We start from the raw sequence: 18,774 nt of genomic DNA on the forward strand, positions 1-18,774 counted from the left end.
TCAGTCCACACTTGGTGAGAGTATGTTTTCAAAATCTCAGAATATTCTCACTCCTCTCTATCCTGTTCTGGCATTAACTGTCTGAGATTTTAGTGTCTGTTCTTGGCATAGGAAGGCTCTCTGGTTTCTAACGAAGCCATTGCCAGCATTCTGAGGTTCCTAAGACTCGCTGCCTGCGGGATGGATTTTTGCCTCTCCCTTGACACCCTCATCTACTTGTGAAAGCCCCAGCAGTGCTGATTTTTCTGTTATTTGTGAGGATAATGAATGCCTTGCCTTGGATAGGAAAAAGTTCCAGACTCTCTTTTTGGTGCACATTTGCCTTCTGCTCCAGACTAGCCTTGAGTACTATCATCCTTCCTCTAAGTTCAGGCTCTAAATGCTCTTTTTGAAGAAAAATATTGAGAAAATAAAAGGTTTGCTAAGCTTTCATGCCTGTTGAGATTCTGGATTAACCCTGTTGCAGGCTCAAAGACACTCATTTTACAAATTACCTGTTCCTTAACTGAGCAATGCTCATACGATGGCAGTAAAATGGCTGTTACTGTATCTTGGTCCTAATTTGGTTTTCAGCAGATTTTAATGTATCTGATTTCTCACTGTTTAACATTCCTGGAGATATTAATTTAACATGTATCAATTGTTTTAGTGCATATCCAGAAGTCTGAATGCAGAAAAGGGAAAAATGAATTTTCATTATTTTATCTTCAGTTCTTTTCTTCATTGAACTTGCATAGCACCTGAGACCTTTAGACAGGATGACCAAAGTCAATTGAACCAAATGTTCCTAAGACACTGAAGGCACACCACTGGGTGTCTTTGATTGATGGGCAACCTGTGCCAGTGTCTCTTCACCCTCACAGTCAAGAATTCCTTCCTCATATCCAATCTAAACCTGCCCTCATCCTCTGCCAGGCTGGACACACAAAGCACTGCTTTCACTTGCATCTCCTGTGGAACATGCACATCTGCCTTGCACATCTGCCTCTCAGGGGAGGATTTATGACTGTGCAGGGCTTGGATTTTCCAAGCTGTTTATGCTGATGTGTTATGCACATATTCACTACATACACTTGCATCCAGCATTTAGACAAATACAGTTTTCCTTGGCCTTGTAGGTTAAATTCTCATCAAATGTCATTGGTTTTGTAGCCCCAAAAGTGGAACATGAGTGGATATAAACAGTGCACACGTGCTTGATTTGCATATCTTAAGGCTTAAATAAATGGCCTTTGAACTATCTGGAAGGATTTATTTTATAGTAAAGAATAAACAAATGTGGTTATGCCTGCAACATTCAATTCCACTGTTGGGGAAAAAGGGTTTTGAAAACTGCACTTCATGTATGTGCCCTGTGTATTTTTAAAGAACTCATTAAATTATGGTTGTACTACGTATTTTAAATATTGACATTTCTGAGTGGGGTTTAATTTTTATTCTGCCAAGTGGTGTAAACTCCTGTTTTGGATTCTGAGGATTTCAGTGGAGGTGGAAAACCACTAATAATTTCTTCTTGTTCACGCAACTTATATTCCCTTGCATGTTTTAACTTGAGGCAGGCCTTTTCTATTGATGCTGATAACAGTGCTTTGAGTGTAAACCAAACACTTTTGGAGTTGAAAAGAGTAAAATTTCCTCTAAGTAATAGCAATGATCATTACCTTAATATAAAATTTTGTTTCATAAGGCTCTAATTCAGCAAGTATTTAGGCACATGCCCGAACTCCACTGATTTTTTTTTTTCTAGTGCAAAAAAGGATAACATGAGGCAGCCAATTCTCTCCACTTCAGCGTTTACTTGATTTTTGGTGTCAGTAAATGAGATCTGATACAATGTTGATGAGGCGATTTATCAATCAAAAGTGCTTCTGATTGAGGAGGAAAAGAAAGTACTGGAAAAAAGTGGAGAATTTTCTCTTAGAAAATTCTGAGATTTCATAAAGATTATTTTATGGTCTGTAGCTAACGTGGTGGTTATGCAGCTAAAGGCATTATCTTCACATCATTATAATGAAACATAACACTGGTATCCTATCCTTTATTAGCCAGGCTTCATTGGTATCTGACATTATATATTTCCTATTATAAATCTAAATAAGAACTTACACTGACCTGCATTAGACCAAACATTAAACAATTTACTAAGATTACAACTTTAGAAAAAAAAAAAAAAGAAAGAAGTCTTTTAGACCACCAAGAAACAACCATAAATTTAAGGAAATATGAGGTTTCCACCATGTGACTTCCCCTGCAGAGTTATGCAACAGACTGCTGTTACTTAAAGGTCATACATAAAAAATTTATGGTACATTTTTTAAGAGATTTATGGTGTTTCTATTTATACAACTTATATGTCAACAATTTAAAGGTATAGTATACTAAAATAACAAATTAAATTCTAATCCCTTTGAATCCTTGATAAAATAGAATCCTTTAACGTTAAGTCATATATAAAAGAGGTTTAATAAATGTATCTGTATTAACTGATGTGGTATGTGTGATGTAATGATTAGCTGTTTATTATCTATTACAGATCATTTGCTCATTTTTATCTTGAAAATCATTTGCAAATGGGGCTGGTTAGGGGAGCATTCCTTGGAGCATAGGCCCATTATATGGTGGTGTAGCTCTCTTTAGTATTGCTCTGCAAATCAGTCTCAGAACTAACTTTCCTTTGTGCTGAGCTGAATGACGCCATTGATACAACCTACACCTCTTGTTTTGGGATATCTTTGAACTCACATACACATCATTTATGGAAGATGTTGCTGGATTTTCTGGAAGTAAAATTTTGTAATGCTGTATGATGGTACCAAGCCTTAGTTATTTGCTGAACTTTATTTGCTTTGCACTGGAATGAAATAAGAGCAGTTAGACACTCACTCAGCATTGTAAGGCAAGAGGGTGAAAAAGACTGAGAGGGGCAATTTCTCAAAAGCTTTACCCCTGGGACTTTAACTCAGCCATGGGAGTCACATTGTGAAACTTGCCTTTGCACACCTAATGTAAATATATCCATGTGGGAGCTGAGACTGACAATGGATCGCTTTATGCCAGAAGTCAGAGCCAAATATGCAGATCTGGCAGGGATTATTGATGCTAAATTCATCCTTGAATTTTGCATATTAAATTAATTCATGAATATGATGGCTCCATTGGGGCACAGCATTTAAAGTACCCTGGAGTGTGTAAGCACTGTGATACCATAAATATTAATTTCTCATGAAAACAAGCCTTCACAGATAAACAAAGGTCCTAATATGTATAACATCTATGAACATGCTGAACCATAAACACATTTATAAGACCATTGCCTTTGAGGTCAACCATAAACACAGTGCTGAATGGGGCAAGAGCATTTGGAGAAAGATACTAATATGGTCATGGAGATTTGTGGTGTTGTGGCCTAATCTTGTCCTCAGGAAAGAGCCCAGGAATGCAGTCTGGTGGTACTAAGTTCCTAAAAATAGGGAGGGGAATTCTCCACAATTCTCCAGCTTGCTGTGCCACCCACCAGGTTTTAATTGTGGAGTCCCTACTGACTTGAATCATCGTATCTCATCCCTTGATGACTCTCACAGTATTCCTGTAGGGATGCCCTTTGTCTGGGCTCAAAGAACGTTCCTTGCCTTGCTGCGGGAGACGCTGCTTTATTGGTGTCCTTGGCTGCTGCTGTCTCCGGCTCTGAAGATAACAGAGTAGCTGCCTGAGCAGCCCTGCAGAGCTGGAGCTGATCCTCTAAGAGGTCCTCAGCAAAATGACCCAGCAGACCTTTGCAAAAAGTGCTTATGCAACGCTGCGTTACCGGGGTCCTTGCTGTAAAATACAGCTCTGCGGGTTCTGTGGATTTTGGAAGTTTCCAGAGTTGTGGCACCCTGTGATTTGTCTTTGCTGACTGCAGGAACATATCGCTATTCCTAAGCTGGTCATCACCCCTTCATCAACATAATTCATTCCCAGAGTAAGAAGCTGTTGTAAAGAAATTAGCTACAAGTCTTCCAGCAGAGTTTATAGGTTCGTAGGCCAACCCAAGCGGCAATTAATTTAAAAGAAGATGTGATCATTTCCTATCTTTTATGAGCATTAAATAATATCTTTTTTCTTTTTGACAAAAAATATTTGACATGTCAAAGGAGTAGAATAAGAGCTGATAGTATCTATGGTATTTTAAAATATGAATATCTTTTATAAATAAGAAAATCACAAAGTGTTAGAAAAGAATAACAGATACGGCATTTTAAAAGCTGTTTTTCTTTATAACACTTAAGTGTAGAGTTTCAGAGAGAAAACACTAATAAAAATTAGTCAGTCATCATTATGATGTCATTCTCATAATTTCCCTTGAAGTAAACTAGCAAGTACAAATAATATTTGTAATGTCTGACATCATCTATGTAGCTTTCCATATGCTCAGACTTTAGGTTAAATTTAGTGATGTTTCCCATTTGTTAGAGAGAACACCTTCTGGGTGGAATGGATTTCATTAAGAAAATCTCTCTGAAGTTAAGCCATCTTTGTAACTTGTTTGAAACAAAACAAAACCAAACCCCAAACAGTCCAGGAATGATAGGAGTACAGCAGTAGCAATTTGTCAAAAATGTGATTGTCTGTAAGAACCAAAGTTTCAGTCCTGAGTCTTGGGGCTCACATGAAGAAAAGAACCATGCTCTTTGGTGTGGCTCTCTCCTAAAAGAAATAACCATCATAATTGTTTTATGTAGGAAACAATTTTCCCTTCCATGTGACAAATGCACATTTATCACAGTTGGTCTGCAATGGCTTCTTGGAATCAAACTTAAAAAAAAGTTTTAGAGGAGTCATGGACTCATTTTTTGTTGCTTCAGCATGACTGTCTCATCAGCATCCTTGTCCTTAGAAAAATATCTGCCAGTTGAGTCAATTTGTAATGGAATTATCAACTGGGATTATATCTTTCAAGTCATATTTCAAAGATACACAGTACACAAATGATGTGGACCCATTTAATCCAAAGACCCCTGACAGCATTTTCAAATGGTCCATTGCATTACTTAATATAAACTTGAAATTTAAGTAAATATTATTAATTATTCCAGATTTTGTTGTTTCTGTTGGAAGACTTGGGCATCTGTTTTAAATTATGTCATTATTTACACTTTTGCATTTGAATGGACATTAGCTAAATGCGACAGTTATTCAAACTCAAGGTAGAAAAATTTACTAGAGTTGTCAGAATATTGTAATACACTGATATATTATTCCTTCATTAATGCCAACATTTTTTATTACCCTCTCTTCCCCCCAAAAAGGAATAGGAAATTCACACATTTGCAATCTATACCTAAGTACTGAACGGAACAATTCCTGAAAGAAAAATAGCTTGCATAAACATAATTTCTTCTTTAGAAATATGAGGTATGTAATAATTAGTAGAGCCTCACTAAAGCTACAGAAACCATATTCCCTTAGGAGAAAAAGAACAGTAACTTCTGAAATAATGGCAGGCTACACACAGTTTGCTATATCTGAGGAATAAAAATGTAACTGCTTAAACATATTTCAAAGTGGTAAATTCACTTCCTCTACAAATTCATAAACTCAGAAATATTTCCTTGCAATTGTTCTTGGAACTGATAGAGGAAAATCTCCCAGGGACACACCAAATGTAATAAGTCTAATATGAAAATTGCCCTTTCTGCTCTGAAGATTGAAAGAGAGCAGATATTCTCCAGAACACCAGCAGGTTCCCCTGCTCCCTGCCCATATGGGCTCTTCCCACAGTCTCCCTGCATGAGGGACTTATGAGCCTCGTCAGAGCTGGCTGTATGGAAGGAATGTGGGCTCAAACATTTGCAGGCATGCCACAGAACCTCAGCAATCCAGTCTCTTGTTAATTACAACTAATATTTCATTATGTTGTGGAATTTTCAGCTACATAGCTGTGTACACACATCTTAGTATGTCGTGTAGCCAACGCTTGCAATTAAATTAGAAGCTTTGCGAGCATAAGAGGTGTATTGAAAGCTGAAATTAGTTGAATAAAGCACTGCAAGTAGGTTTTCAGCTTTTTAATTTGAAACCTTCAGACTTCTTGATTGCAGGAAGAAGTCTGAGAACACAAATCAAACTAAAAAGTAAGGAGGCAGTGAATTTCCACTCCCCCTGTTTTCAAATGAACTCTTTAAGCACGTGGCTTTTAAGCCAATTTCATGATTTTGGAGTCTGCCTCATGCGTGTGTGAATGGACAGGACTGAAGGTACTTTACATGGCTTATTTAAAAATAACATCCTAACCCAAGCTATAAATCACAATAAGTATTTAATGCCTTACGTATATAATAAATATTCAAGTCTAAGTATCTGGTTACAGCAGTGATTAAGAGTTCTGAAAATCAACCCCTTAAAGGACAGTCTTCAGTGGGAATAGTGTGAGTGGTGAGGCTTCTTTCACACCCTTCTGTGTATATTTGCAGTTCACAGCCATTAAGTCAGCAACATCACAGCATCGGTTACTTCTGAACTCTGATGCACATCCATGCTTTTGGCAAATTTCATTTGAATATTGCTGTTTGAGGAATTAAAGTAATTCTTAAGACAGAGAGGAGCCAGCCTGATATGAAGTTCTAAACTTTACAGTGTTTAAAGCAGCTTGATGGGTTTTGTGGTGGGAAGAGAGAGTGGAGGATAAGAAAGATATCTCGGAGAGGCTATCTCTGGATTCTAGTTTTTAAACAGAAACCTTGATCTTTGTTGTGCTGGGGAAGAACTACCTCTGACTGGATAGCCCAGCCAGAAGGAATGAATCAGAGCTACAGATAGAGATCCCTGCAGACTTTTTCTTTTCCAAATCCCATTACATTTGCAACAATGCAGGCAGGGAACTGACTGGCTGGGGACAGCTCTGCTGAAAGGAGTGTGGGGTCTCGGCAGACAGAGAATTGAACGTGAGCCAGCAGAGAGCCCTGGCAGCAGAGAAAACCAGCAGCAGGCTGGGCTACTTAACAAGAGCACAGGCAGCAGAGAAACCCCTTCTCCCTGCACTCAGGAGGCTGCAGAGAGGACGCTGCACCTGCAATTCTGAGTTCTACAGCCCCTCAGCACCAGAGTGGTGTCACTACGCCACAGTGTGAAGGGGGCTGGGATCTGGAGCATTTGCCCTCTGCAGAGAGGCCACCAGAGTGGGGCTTGCTCAGCCCAGGGAATAGAAGGCTTTGGGACCTTGTTCTGCAAGTGGGGTAGTTGGGTGTGACAAGGACATTAGAGAATGACATCCCCAATGTAATTGTCCTTGGCAAGAGTCTGTGACTCATATGCCAGCCTAGGGTTTTTGGCAAAACATTTCTGTGGCAGGTACTGTTGGAAAACCCTACTCAATATATATAAAAAAAACAAACAGTTCAGGCACCTAATCTAAAGATTTAACCTATCAAGCTACTTGTTTTGTTGTTAGGGATTTTTTCTCCTTTTCTTTTTCTGTTTTTACTAGAATTTCTAGTCTTTACCTGAGAAGGATTCCAAACAACCTTCGTAAGGATCAGGAGAGGAATTTTGCACTTGACTCATAACAGGGACTACAATCTTCAATTCAGATATCTTGGATAACGTCCTTGATCTATATAGAGCAATGAGTCCCTTTTACCAAACAATATTTAATTTCATGCAGTAGCACAGCAGGTCTCTGTGAGCAAGGACCATTGACTTTATATGTGCCTTTGAAGCTGCCTCTCTGAAGTTAATTGTATTATTGTATATTGTGTCCAATATTTTGTAATTTTATAAGCTTCCCCAGAAGCATATCTTGACAATTCCTAGTTACTGTTGGAAATGTTTTCTATTGCATCCAGCCCTGACACAAACCAGCCTGTACATGTGAGTCTGGTAGCCTAAATGAGTTATCAAGTCACCAAGCTTTGCAGCATACCTCAAGTTTCACATAGAAGCTAATTTTGAGATGCTTGGTCCTGTCCCATGCAGAAAACAAGCACTAGCACTATGTTACTTCTGGACAAGGAATCTGAAGCAAAGGTTAAAGGTGATAGTTCTATAGGCTACCACACCAGCAGACATAGGACCCACCTGCACCCAGTTTTATTGACAGTAGGCCCAGTTCCCTACCAGGAAAGCTACATGGCTGCTGTGGTTTTTGTAAGCAATTGGATAATAAATTATAGCAGCAGAAAAGCTACAGGCTTTTTCCAAATTAAATATATTTTTAGATGCCGTCAAAACCCTTTTCAATATTATTTTGTTCAACTGTATCTTGCTGTACTGCTGAGGATGCTGCTGAGTTAAATAGTGACAGTGTTCATTACCCAAATATCTCTTTTAGATACTGCTCAATAACTGCTTTTTATAGATGGTTAGATTTTTGGAGTTGTCACTGACACTTCTTATATTCTTTTCCAGGACAGAACAGAATAAGGTCAGAGAGCTCTTTGTGTGTTGAAAGATTCTTTATGTTATATTGAATTACTGTGCCATTTCATTACTTATATTTAAAAAAATTTCTCTAGACTTCCTTCCAGCACACTCAATCTTGTATCACCAGCAAATTCAGACACTTAGTTATGAACTTTTCAAAGTAACAGCTGATTTTCTGGAAGCAATACAAGATTACACATTTTAAAATTATTTTAAAGATATGGATTATTTATTGGTTCTATTTGTTTTTCACTCCTAATTTAGAAGTGTACTGGAGATATGTCCAGAGGCATTGGTATAGTGCAGTTCTTGCCTGAGTGGAGTCAGAACCACAACAGCTCGTGTTTTTATTGCAAGAGCAGCAATCCCTCATACCACTTTCTTCAGAAACACCAAATAAAAACTTCTAGAGATATAAATTACTTTCTCTTCATTATCTTACAGATTCTTTGACAGCATTCTGTTTGTGGCAAGAAATCCACATTTAAACAAGATGCTTTTTTGGGCCTAATTTCACAATTCTCCTAATTTTTCATCTGGGATTTTTTGTTCTCCCTTCTCTGTATTTTGCAGGATGACCTTCAGAGCCCTTTAAAAGCCAGATTGAAAGATGAAATTTTGTAAAAACAAATAGCACAGCTTCATTACCTTAACTACTCTAATTTTCAGTTGCTTTCGAGTACTTATATTCAGGGTAATTTATGCTGGTGCTTTCAATGATTTCTCTTCTCCCTCTTTTTTTTTCCCCCCTTCTCATACTACAGGTGGAGAAGCAGCAGATGTTAAACACCAACTAGAGGATGTTCTTTTCTCAGTTTCTCTTATGGAAAGAAATAAAGTTGTAACTTTTCCTTTTATACTCCATTGGTCCCCCTAACCAGCCTCTGCCAAAGATCATCACTTAGCTTGAGGGAGTTCTTCTATTATGATGTCTTTAAAAATTCTCTGTATTTTTCCCTATTTGTCCTTTAAATTTCCTCTCAAACCTCAGAATGTCATTCTACCACGAATATTTATGGGAAACTCCTACTTACTCTGTCAGTGAAACAATGGCAGGATATAACCCTTACTCTGGTGTTCTGAATTTATATTCTGCTCTATTAGTGCCACTTGAGTTGGATTTCCATTTTATTATAGGATTATTATTTTTTGGGGGCCTGAACATTCCCTTGTACCTCGTGATATTTCTCACCTTCTTGATTCCTGATTGTTCCAGTATATACATATTTTCCCTGAATCTAATAAGATACTTTTAAAGAACCTCCATGCTGCTTCTATGGATTTTAATTTCCTAACTTTCCCCTTCAGGCTATTTCTAACTTCCTCAATATAAAAATCTTCCTTTTTTGAAAAGTACTTTAATATTATTACCTTATGGTAGGTTCCCACGGGAGGATGTTGAGCTTAATTACATTATGGTCGCTTTTATTTAGTGGCTCAACCATGTTAACTTCCTGAATCAACTCATATATTTTGCTCAAGATCTGCATCAAGACTAGATTTGCCCTCTCAGTAGTCCACAGAAATTGTGATACCTTACAACTGAAAGCCCATGATGATGCCCAGTAATGTATCTCAAGCAATCAGTTGTTGTTGTGCTAAGATTCAGCTGAAAACAATCTTTAGTAGTGAACTATATGGTAGTTCTGAAAAGCAGATTGAAATATGGTTTGTCTTTGAACTAGATCCACTGCTTCTCTGAACTTATAAACATGACTTTGAAAGAATGTACACTGTTTTCCTGATTAGGAGTCCCTTCTCTTTTTTTTTTCCATTACTCATTTATTTCAACCCCAGTTTTAAAATCTATCTCATTAGAAAAGCATTCTTAATAACAGAACTTGAAACAAATATAGACATGTGTATCCTCGTTCAACACAGAGCTATTACTATTACATGTTATGAGAGCACAATATTTGGTATTAGTCTCAATTTCTTTATTATTTTAAATCCCAAACTGATTATCTTAAATCAAACTTTTCTTAAATTTTCCAAGAAAGGTTTACTTCATTAATGTTACAATTTATGGTTCACATTTCGAAAGAAAGCTAAAAATAATTTCTAAAATAGTGTGTCTTTCTGACATAAACACAGCTAACTTACATTTTTGCAGTTTCCAGGATTGTTTCACTTGTACAAAGCAGTAAAAGTATCCTGCTCTTTCCATTTTTCTCGTACTATAAGAACCAAGAAAGCAGGAATTTGTTTAGCTCATTGGCTCCATTTATCCTGAGCCAAGACCATGATCTTGGAAACCCTGTAACTTGGCTGAATACAGTACAAAGTTCTTTGCAAAAAGCCAGTGCAATTAGAACAACACAGTGTATGTTCAGTCTCAAAATTAAGACGATAAAGTTTCAAACAGTTAGAATTGAAACAAAGTATCATGGACCCAGACCTTTAATCAGTTGAACACAAATCCTAATTCCACTAGATTTTGATCAAATGAAGAATTGTGTGCTTGAGGACAGCATTAGGAAAACACTATTCTACCTTCTTGTAAATGGGCAGAATTCACACAGAAAACAAGGAAACATAATGGAAGAAGTGCAAGTTTTGTGCAGTCCAGCCTTGGGAGCTCCTCTGAATACTCCAGACAGAGTGATACTATAGCACAGCAATAGCCTCTGCACTTTCTGCTTTATCACTGCTTACTGCTCAGTGGCCATACACATTTGCTAACCAAGTCAGCACGTTGCAGACACTGTTTGAAAACCCAGTGCTTCAGTTCTGAAGCTCCTTTTTTTTCCCCCAAAACCTCCCCTTTGCTGCATATTTAGAACATCTAACACATGCATAAGACATTCTCTTCACTTTTTTGAAATCATCTGTAATTTCTACCTTGATGAACTACAACACTTAAGGAAATGAAATCAATAAAATTCAGTACCAAGCATTGTAGTTCATGATGTTTCAATCCACCTAAATTATTCATGGCTTGTTGAAAGTGCATTTTTGTTTTATTGAACAAAGGAATTATCAGGCTCTATTAGAAATAATTTTAGTTCTCCTCACATTGAAAGTAATTTTCTTTCATGCATTTTGTTTGCAATTTTTTTTGACGATTCATATAAAGTGATTTCAGAAGTTACTAGGTTAGTAAGGATCAAATTAGGTTCACTTCCCTTAGTCATTTGCTACCTTTTTTTCCTTAGGATACTTACTTCTGGAAGTTGAAATATTTATGCAGATGGTAAAATAAAATATATACACATTGATGAAATGTGTATGCATTTTATACAAAACAGAGAATTATATGGATTGTATAGAACTACGTTCCTTTTGGTTTTTTATTTGTACCGTAAAAGTTTAATAAACTCATTTAAAAGCAAAAATTTTTAATAGACAATATAATTTGTAGGGAGAATGTATCTCTACAAGAAGTGTTAAATGTTGCAAGTTACAAAATGCTGACTCATTAAACTACAGAAAAACCACAGTTTTCAATGTTTCTGCTTCAAGGATGACATTACTTTCAAATTAAGTAATCCATTACACATTTCTTTACCAAACAATTGTAAATAAAGGGTTTGGTCCAATTGTACCTGCGGTTCTCCCAGCCCCACGGGCCTTGGGAGAAACATGGATCCTGTCTGTGATATAGTTTTGGTTTTTCCCACTTAGGGAGAACTAGGAGAGGGGTAAAACCCCACAGGGGCTGGTTTCTGTGAGGCAGTTCCCTAATATTCCCTACTTTTGGATTTGTCTGCTGCTTCAGACTTTGGACATGATGTTTGGAACTCCCCTGGGTTTGGCAGGGCTGTGATCTGTAAGTCACTGTAGGGGCAAACTGGAGTGATCTCCTAGGTGGCTTGTTGAGGTTTATTTGATCTTCTGGCTTATTTACCCAGGCACACACCTGCTTGTTACATGAGAGCACCGTGACTTCTTGCTCCTTCCCTCAAAAAGTCACTGGAGCAATCCTGTCCTGATAATATTGTCCTGTCATATCTTGTAAGGCCATTATGGGGAAGGAAAACAGCAGCAATGGAAGTTGCACATCACCTCTCTTCTGATCTGAGATCCTTTTGATTTGATGAGATCTTTGAAGTGCTCAGGGTTTTAACAGCCCTAAACATGGTGTGCTACTTGATAAAGAGAGTCAATAGTGCTTGGGCACGTCTTCAACCAGGCCTCTGTGAGGTGTACAATACCATTTTACATTCTTTACTAACAATTAAGCATCCAGTTTGTTATGGTATGCATTTTCTTTAAGGAAGAACTCAAGTAAGTACTTTTCTTATGTGGTTTGATATTAAATAAACCTCTTCTCAAACACTACAGCTCACTCAGATCCATGTATCTACTACCACTTGTGTGTTGTCTCTGGGCTGTTACAGTGATTGAGAATCCAGCTGAGGGAGATTCACCAAATTTTTAAGAATGTCAAAAATATAAAGGTTTTTGGGTGATTTACTCCCTCTTTTATTCCTTTTCAAGGCGTTCAGTTAGCATAAAAATAATGATTATTACATAAATTAAAGTTGTTGCAATTCAGCTGTAGGGATTGCAGTCCAAAGCCAGTGAAGATAGATCAAGGTTTTAAAAAGTATCTGCTGTAAATTAAAAACAAATGGTTGAGAGTATTTTGCAGACCTCTCTCCCACAGATTGTATATTCCATTTTCCAAATTAAATCTAAGCGAGAATATTACTTTATTGAGATTTATGGAATAATTTCTTTAAAAATTCCAGCAATATGAGAATGTAGGCAGACACTGACAATGAAGAAAAATAAGTGTCAGCTACTAAGTGGTTTCATCTTTTGGAGCTTTTTATGTTTTTGGTAATGGGAAAAATTAGTTCTGACTGCTTTTTAAAGCTAAAATTATATATAAACCATTAATTAGGGGCAGATCATTTGTCCAACTTTTACTGCAGAGGGGATAAAATGGGTGGAAAACATGATAATATACCAGTGCTCCTTGGAGGAAGTGTTCCTCCCTCAACCCAACTTGCTGATCCTGTCTAAGGAATAAGACTTAAGAGCTTGTGAGAAAATGTGTGTAAGAGGATATAAAAGAAAATTGTTCTGTGGCATCTGGGGGAAATATATATAGGAATAGCAGTTGGGCTGCATTAACTATGAAAGTAAATGTGTTACTCAATTTTTCACCTCTTTTAAGACAAACACAGGACCCTTTTTCCATGTGGCACAGTACAAGGGATGTAACAAAAGGAAATCCTAGCTCTGGTGGACAGGAAAGCACAGAGAAGAAGTCCCAAGGACACAGACTAGTTTCGAGAGCTCCAGTGTGTCATGGATTCCCTGAAGGATTCTTAGGACCTCATTACAGTTTTTGGGGTGTCCAAGAGCTTAAAAGGATGATGAATCCTGGAGCCTAAGTGGACTGTTAAACCTCCTCCCATTAAAGAAAAACATGTGGTTGAAACTGTGTTGGCTAAAAACCATGGAATTTTCTGCGTAACTTTATTCCTTCTTTGCCATTTTGTGTTGGCTATCATGATCTGCCTGTTATATTTCAGCAAAAGCAATAATTTCCTTTTAATTAGATAATTGCCATGTTATTCATTGGTTTTGATCACTTCTAAATTCAGCTTTTGGTTTTAACAAATGTAGTTTCAGAAGATGATGGATTTTTACATTTTTTAAACCGCTAAATGTTCAAAAAGGATTTGTACACATAACAAAATTAAAGTAGGGATTATCTAGCACTGTGTGTGGGATACAGCTATAATCTATACAGAGCATGGAAAAGAAACTGGCATTCTCAATTGCACTGCACACATCTCAGTAATAACAGGGTATGAGGCATACAATTTCATGGAACACCCACAATGAAAATTATTCTTTCCAAACAGAGAATTGTTTTGGAATAAGTTAGGTTAATTGGCACCATGGGATTCCTCTCAAGGAAACACAGAACATTAAAATCTACACATGTGCATGTAAAATGATAAAGTATTATCTTCTTTCCCCTCTCAGCTCCTCAAATCTGAGACATGCTACCCAAAATCAACAGACACGATTATGTTTTGTTGATTCAAATTTCCTCAGAATAAACTGGCAATTCTTCATCTGGTCAGCTTACAACCTGAGAGCCACTGCACTGTTCCACAATTGCTAGCTCGAGTAGGGTTATCTAGTGCAGGCTCTCACACAAAAATAGAGGTCTCAAAAAGCTTTTGGCACATGCTTTTTAGATGGTAAAAACCTTCATTTTTAACAAAGCTATATGGTGCTAAGATACAACCTCTTTCAAAGGCCTGTTGTGTCCCTATTAGGATTAGAACCAAAATCTGCAAATGTTTAATGAGAAATTCAGGCACATTTCACTGTCATTATGCAATCTTTGGTTAAAATGCAGTATTTTACAGATTCTGAACACAGCTAAAGTATATTAAGTCCTCACAATAGCAATGCTGCCCTCTCGAAAATTACAAAGAACTGATTAAGAAAAAAAAAAATCTCCCTATTCATGAAGAAGGCTGAATTCTCATGCAGAATATTGTGTCTGTTTTGTTACTGTTTAAGGTCACTATAAACAATTATATTCAATGTGGTTTATCTTTAAAATGTCCTGAATTTTTCACATTTGGCCATTTTCACACCTTAACCATTATTTCTTTCTGAGTTTTCTGCTCCAGTTATGTCAAGACATTTAAAAGCAATTAATTGTGGTGCCTAGTGGGCAGGTCACAGGTGAGGTGTGGCCTCAAAAATTATGTCTGTTGTGCCACAGGTCTGACTGCTGTTCTTCTGACCTCTCAGATGAGTGAGAAACCCCCATGTCCTGGGACCTGACATCACTTCACCTGCAAGTCCTGCTGAAAAATAGTCTTCATCACTTCCCTGTCATCACTTCCCTCTGCAGTCTCCAGGAGAAATCCAAGGTCTGTCATTTTTGCAACAACACAGGAAATGTAGTGTTTCAGCTTCTCACCAAAGACATGCTAGAGTCCCCCTTTTCATACACTGAGAAAGGAGTTCCAGGACACCCCAAAATACCCCAAATTATCACTGTTATATGTCAGTGATTTCATCCACCTTGCCCCTCTGCCTGGGCCTATGCACATGTCTTACATGGATTTACCATTTCATTACTCTTAGAAGTACAGGGGCAGGACAGCAAATAGAGATTGCACTCAGCACTGGTGCAATTAATTGTAGACTGGAATGAAAATGAAATCTTTGTTCATCATAGAATATATGTCATACTTATGTTCTGTGCCTCAACATTGATATTTTAGAGGACTATCCCCATTCTTTATATATAGCTGAGAGCTTGGTCTGGTAGGACAATGAGGATTAACTTTCCAGAGTTTTCACAATCTGTTTCTGAATAACTCTGAAGAATTGCAGGCCCATTGGGTTGAAGAAGGAAGAAATTCAGATAGGACCTCTCAGTTGTCCTTCCAGTGTCCAGAGAGAAATACAACCTTCCACTGCTCCCCTTTCTCTCCATACATCAAAATAATCCCTTTCAGGACCAACTGGTCATGAATTTAGTAGCCACTGTAAGTTTGGCTTTCAAGGGAGCAGAGAGCAAATAACCTTTGTGGAGCACAACAAGATAGTTGTGCTTTGTGGAGGAAAGCACAGCTTGTTGTGATGTCAGGGCAAAAAGTTCAAGAAAGGTTCATTGATTTCAGCCTCATCCATGTAAATGTTCAGAGGGAAATAAATTGAAATTGCTGGACTTGGATGGAAGGATTAGAGTGAATTATGTGAATTATTCTGTCAGTAATATAAATCCTGTGGATATCAATGGACAGTGTATGTGTTAACTTAGATCTGTCTGTGCATCAGCAAGATGCAAGAACAAATGTACACATCCAATCAAGAGGAATATGTGAGAAGTTTTATCAGTGACAGAACTGAGCAATTCAGCAAATAACACAAACAATCTGATTCCCACGTGAAGTTTTAAATAGATTTTATCCCTGGCTTACTGTAGATTTTGTAGCCACTCCTCACTGCAAAGACAGCACAACCTCTTATAACTTCTTGGAGCAGGCTTTTCCAGGACTCGAGGTAGTGGCAATTTAAAGAAAAAATTATCTGATTATATGTTGAATGACCTGAGTAATAATATTCATATGATTAAATGTCACAGAATCATGGCATCATTAACTTTGGCAAAGACCTCTATGATCATTAAGTGCAACCATTAACCCAGCACCTCCAATGTTCACCACTAAACCACATCCCCAAGTGCCACTTCCACCTGCCTTCTGAACACCTCCAGGGGTGATGGTTCCACCACTTCCCTGGGCAGTCTGTTCCAATACCTTGACACAACCATGAAGGCACAGTAGATGTTCCACTACTAATCATGCATTCCAGAAAAAAGATTCCTGTGGTGACCAGATGCTTATTTGATCCTGAGAAACTCTGGAATAATTGGCTCAGAGCAGCACAGTTAATATGTTTAATGCCTGACAGTCTACTACCATATTCTTATACTGAACATATGAATTGCTGTGTTCCACAGCAGTCTTCATGGCATCACAGAAATTCCCTACCTGAATCACTGGATCACTCATTAATAAGATTCTGCAGGACTGAAAGCACTTGTGCTCTGATTAAAAAACTACCAAAACACAGTAAGAGACATACCTAACTTTTAACTCATCTAAAGGCTATGACTGGGAAATTTGCTGAGCATACACTTAAAATAATTGTCAGATATTTCTGTGGAGGTTTTTTTTTCCTGCAAAGAGAACTGACTGTTATAATATTTGTAAGGAATTAAGTAGGAATATAGCATTTTAAAAACTTTGGGAATTAAAAAAACCTCACATAAAGTAGTCTTACCGATATTAGTTTGAAAGCAAGATGAACTAAGAAAGTGACTATAGCTTAATATTTAGGGGAAGTTTCTGTTTGTTTTTGACAAGTAAAACCATAGTCTTAGATCAGATACCTCTGTCTAAGGTAGATGACAGAGGTAGAGTTTAACTCAATGGTGATCTCTATACCACTTAACTGAGATTTTCTGTCCCTTTTCCCTTCCCTCCCCTGCCATGCCCTTTCCTTCCTCAGAGACTTTGCCCTTTATCGTGATATTCCCATGAGATACATGAGAAATATTTTATTACTGGCTAAAAAAAAACCAAAAAAACAACTGAATCTCTACACAAGTGCAAGTGGTAACTGCACAATGGCAAATTTAAGGACACCCATTTTGCAGGGGTTTCTACTCTCAGCACTGTGTGAGGCAAAGTGCAGCAGAGTGCAGCCGTTCTTGCTGGCTGAGCAATTTATGACCCTGTAGCCAGCAGATACACACCGGAGCTGCACCAGAGCTTTGTCACAATCAGAAAGGAAAAAAAAAAGAAAACAAAACCAAAAAGCAATAAACTGAAAATAACCTAAGGATCAGAGATGACAAGCAACTGAACATGAAGCCCTGCTGCAATTCTGTACCTAAAGAGTCGTTCAGTCAGTGGATTTATAAGTAGAAAACGACCTTCTAACTACAGGGACTTGATTTTACCATTGGCAGCAGTAAGATGTAAACTTGGCTACTTTGTACAGTTCTGAGGTCCTTAGTTTTAAAAGGATTTGGGGAAGTTGAATAATTATAGGGAAGGACCACAAAAATGATTTAAGGACAAACAGTTGCAGCCCTAGAGCTACTTAGCTTTTCAGAAAGTATCCTGAAAGGTGATTATAGCATTTACTTCCCAAGAGAAGTGCTAAGTTCCTAATTTTTTTGTAGTTGCCAAACTGTACCTTGATGCCTTCCCTTCTGAACAATATATTTTAAACCAATTTATTTTAGACCAATACAGGTTTTTGGGCTCAGGAGAGAAGAAAGTAAGTGAAAATTGATGTAATAGGTTGTGCTACATTTTATAGTGATTGCTGCTAACCTAAAGGTTTCCAAAGCTTAGGAAATAATACAGTTAATAAGATAAAATACAGTCACTGGAGTATGAAAAGTTGGAGAACTGCTACAGCATTGACCATTTTTCTGTAAGTTAGATACAATCTTGAGCACCAGGTGACTGGACTGATCTTGTAATAACAGCATAATCAGCATTGTTAAAGCTCATTGTTACAGCAGGAAATCATTAAATCCAAGTGTTTGGAATGTTTTGACACTTTTTTTTACCCTGCTGAGCATTATGAGATAAAATCAGATTTGCATGATACTTTTGGAGCTTTTAATTTTTTTGCCTAAATTTTGACAAGAGATTCAGACGCATCAGATCTAAATTTTCTAGATAATTGATTAAGGTCTCCTTAAATGCCACTTAGTGTTACCATTATTAGTTCAATAGCTTCTCATTTCAACTTTCTGCCTCTCTTCTACTTGCTAATAGTTTAAAACAGAAAGAAAATGACAGCAGTGAAAATCAGACAAAGAAAAAATGGTTTCTAATATTTTCATTAAAAATTTGTCTT

At 37.4% G+C, this 18,774-nt stretch overlaps 2 protein-coding genes across 8 annotated transcripts in view; one reads left to right on the plus strand and one right to left on the minus strand.

The window, feature by feature from the left end:
• The window catches only part of ANAPC10 (anaphase promoting complex subunit 10), a 144,218-nt gene that overhangs the window by 121,393 nt on the left and 4,051 nt on the right, over positions 1-18,774 (plus strand). For all 7 annotated transcript variants that reach the window (XM_077176990.1, XM_054633322.2, XM_054633321.2 and 4 more), the window contains one exon: positions 15,104-15,254. The gene's annotated coding sequence lies outside the window, so the exon portion shown is untranslated. The remainder of the gene's footprint in view (positions 1-15,103; positions 15,255-18,774) is intronic.
• HHIP (hedgehog interacting protein) overlaps positions 1-18,774 on the minus strand; it is a 75,409-nt gene that overhangs the window by 36,244 nt on the left and 20,391 nt on the right. The window lies entirely within an intron of this gene.

The sequence above is a fragment of the Agelaius phoeniceus genome, chromosome 4, assembly GCF_051311805.1.
Source record: "Agelaius phoeniceus isolate bAgePho1 chromosome 4, bAgePho1.hap1, whole genome shotgun sequence".
Lineage (NCBI taxonomy): Eukaryota > Metazoa > Chordata > Aves > Passeriformes > Icteridae > Agelaius > Agelaius phoeniceus.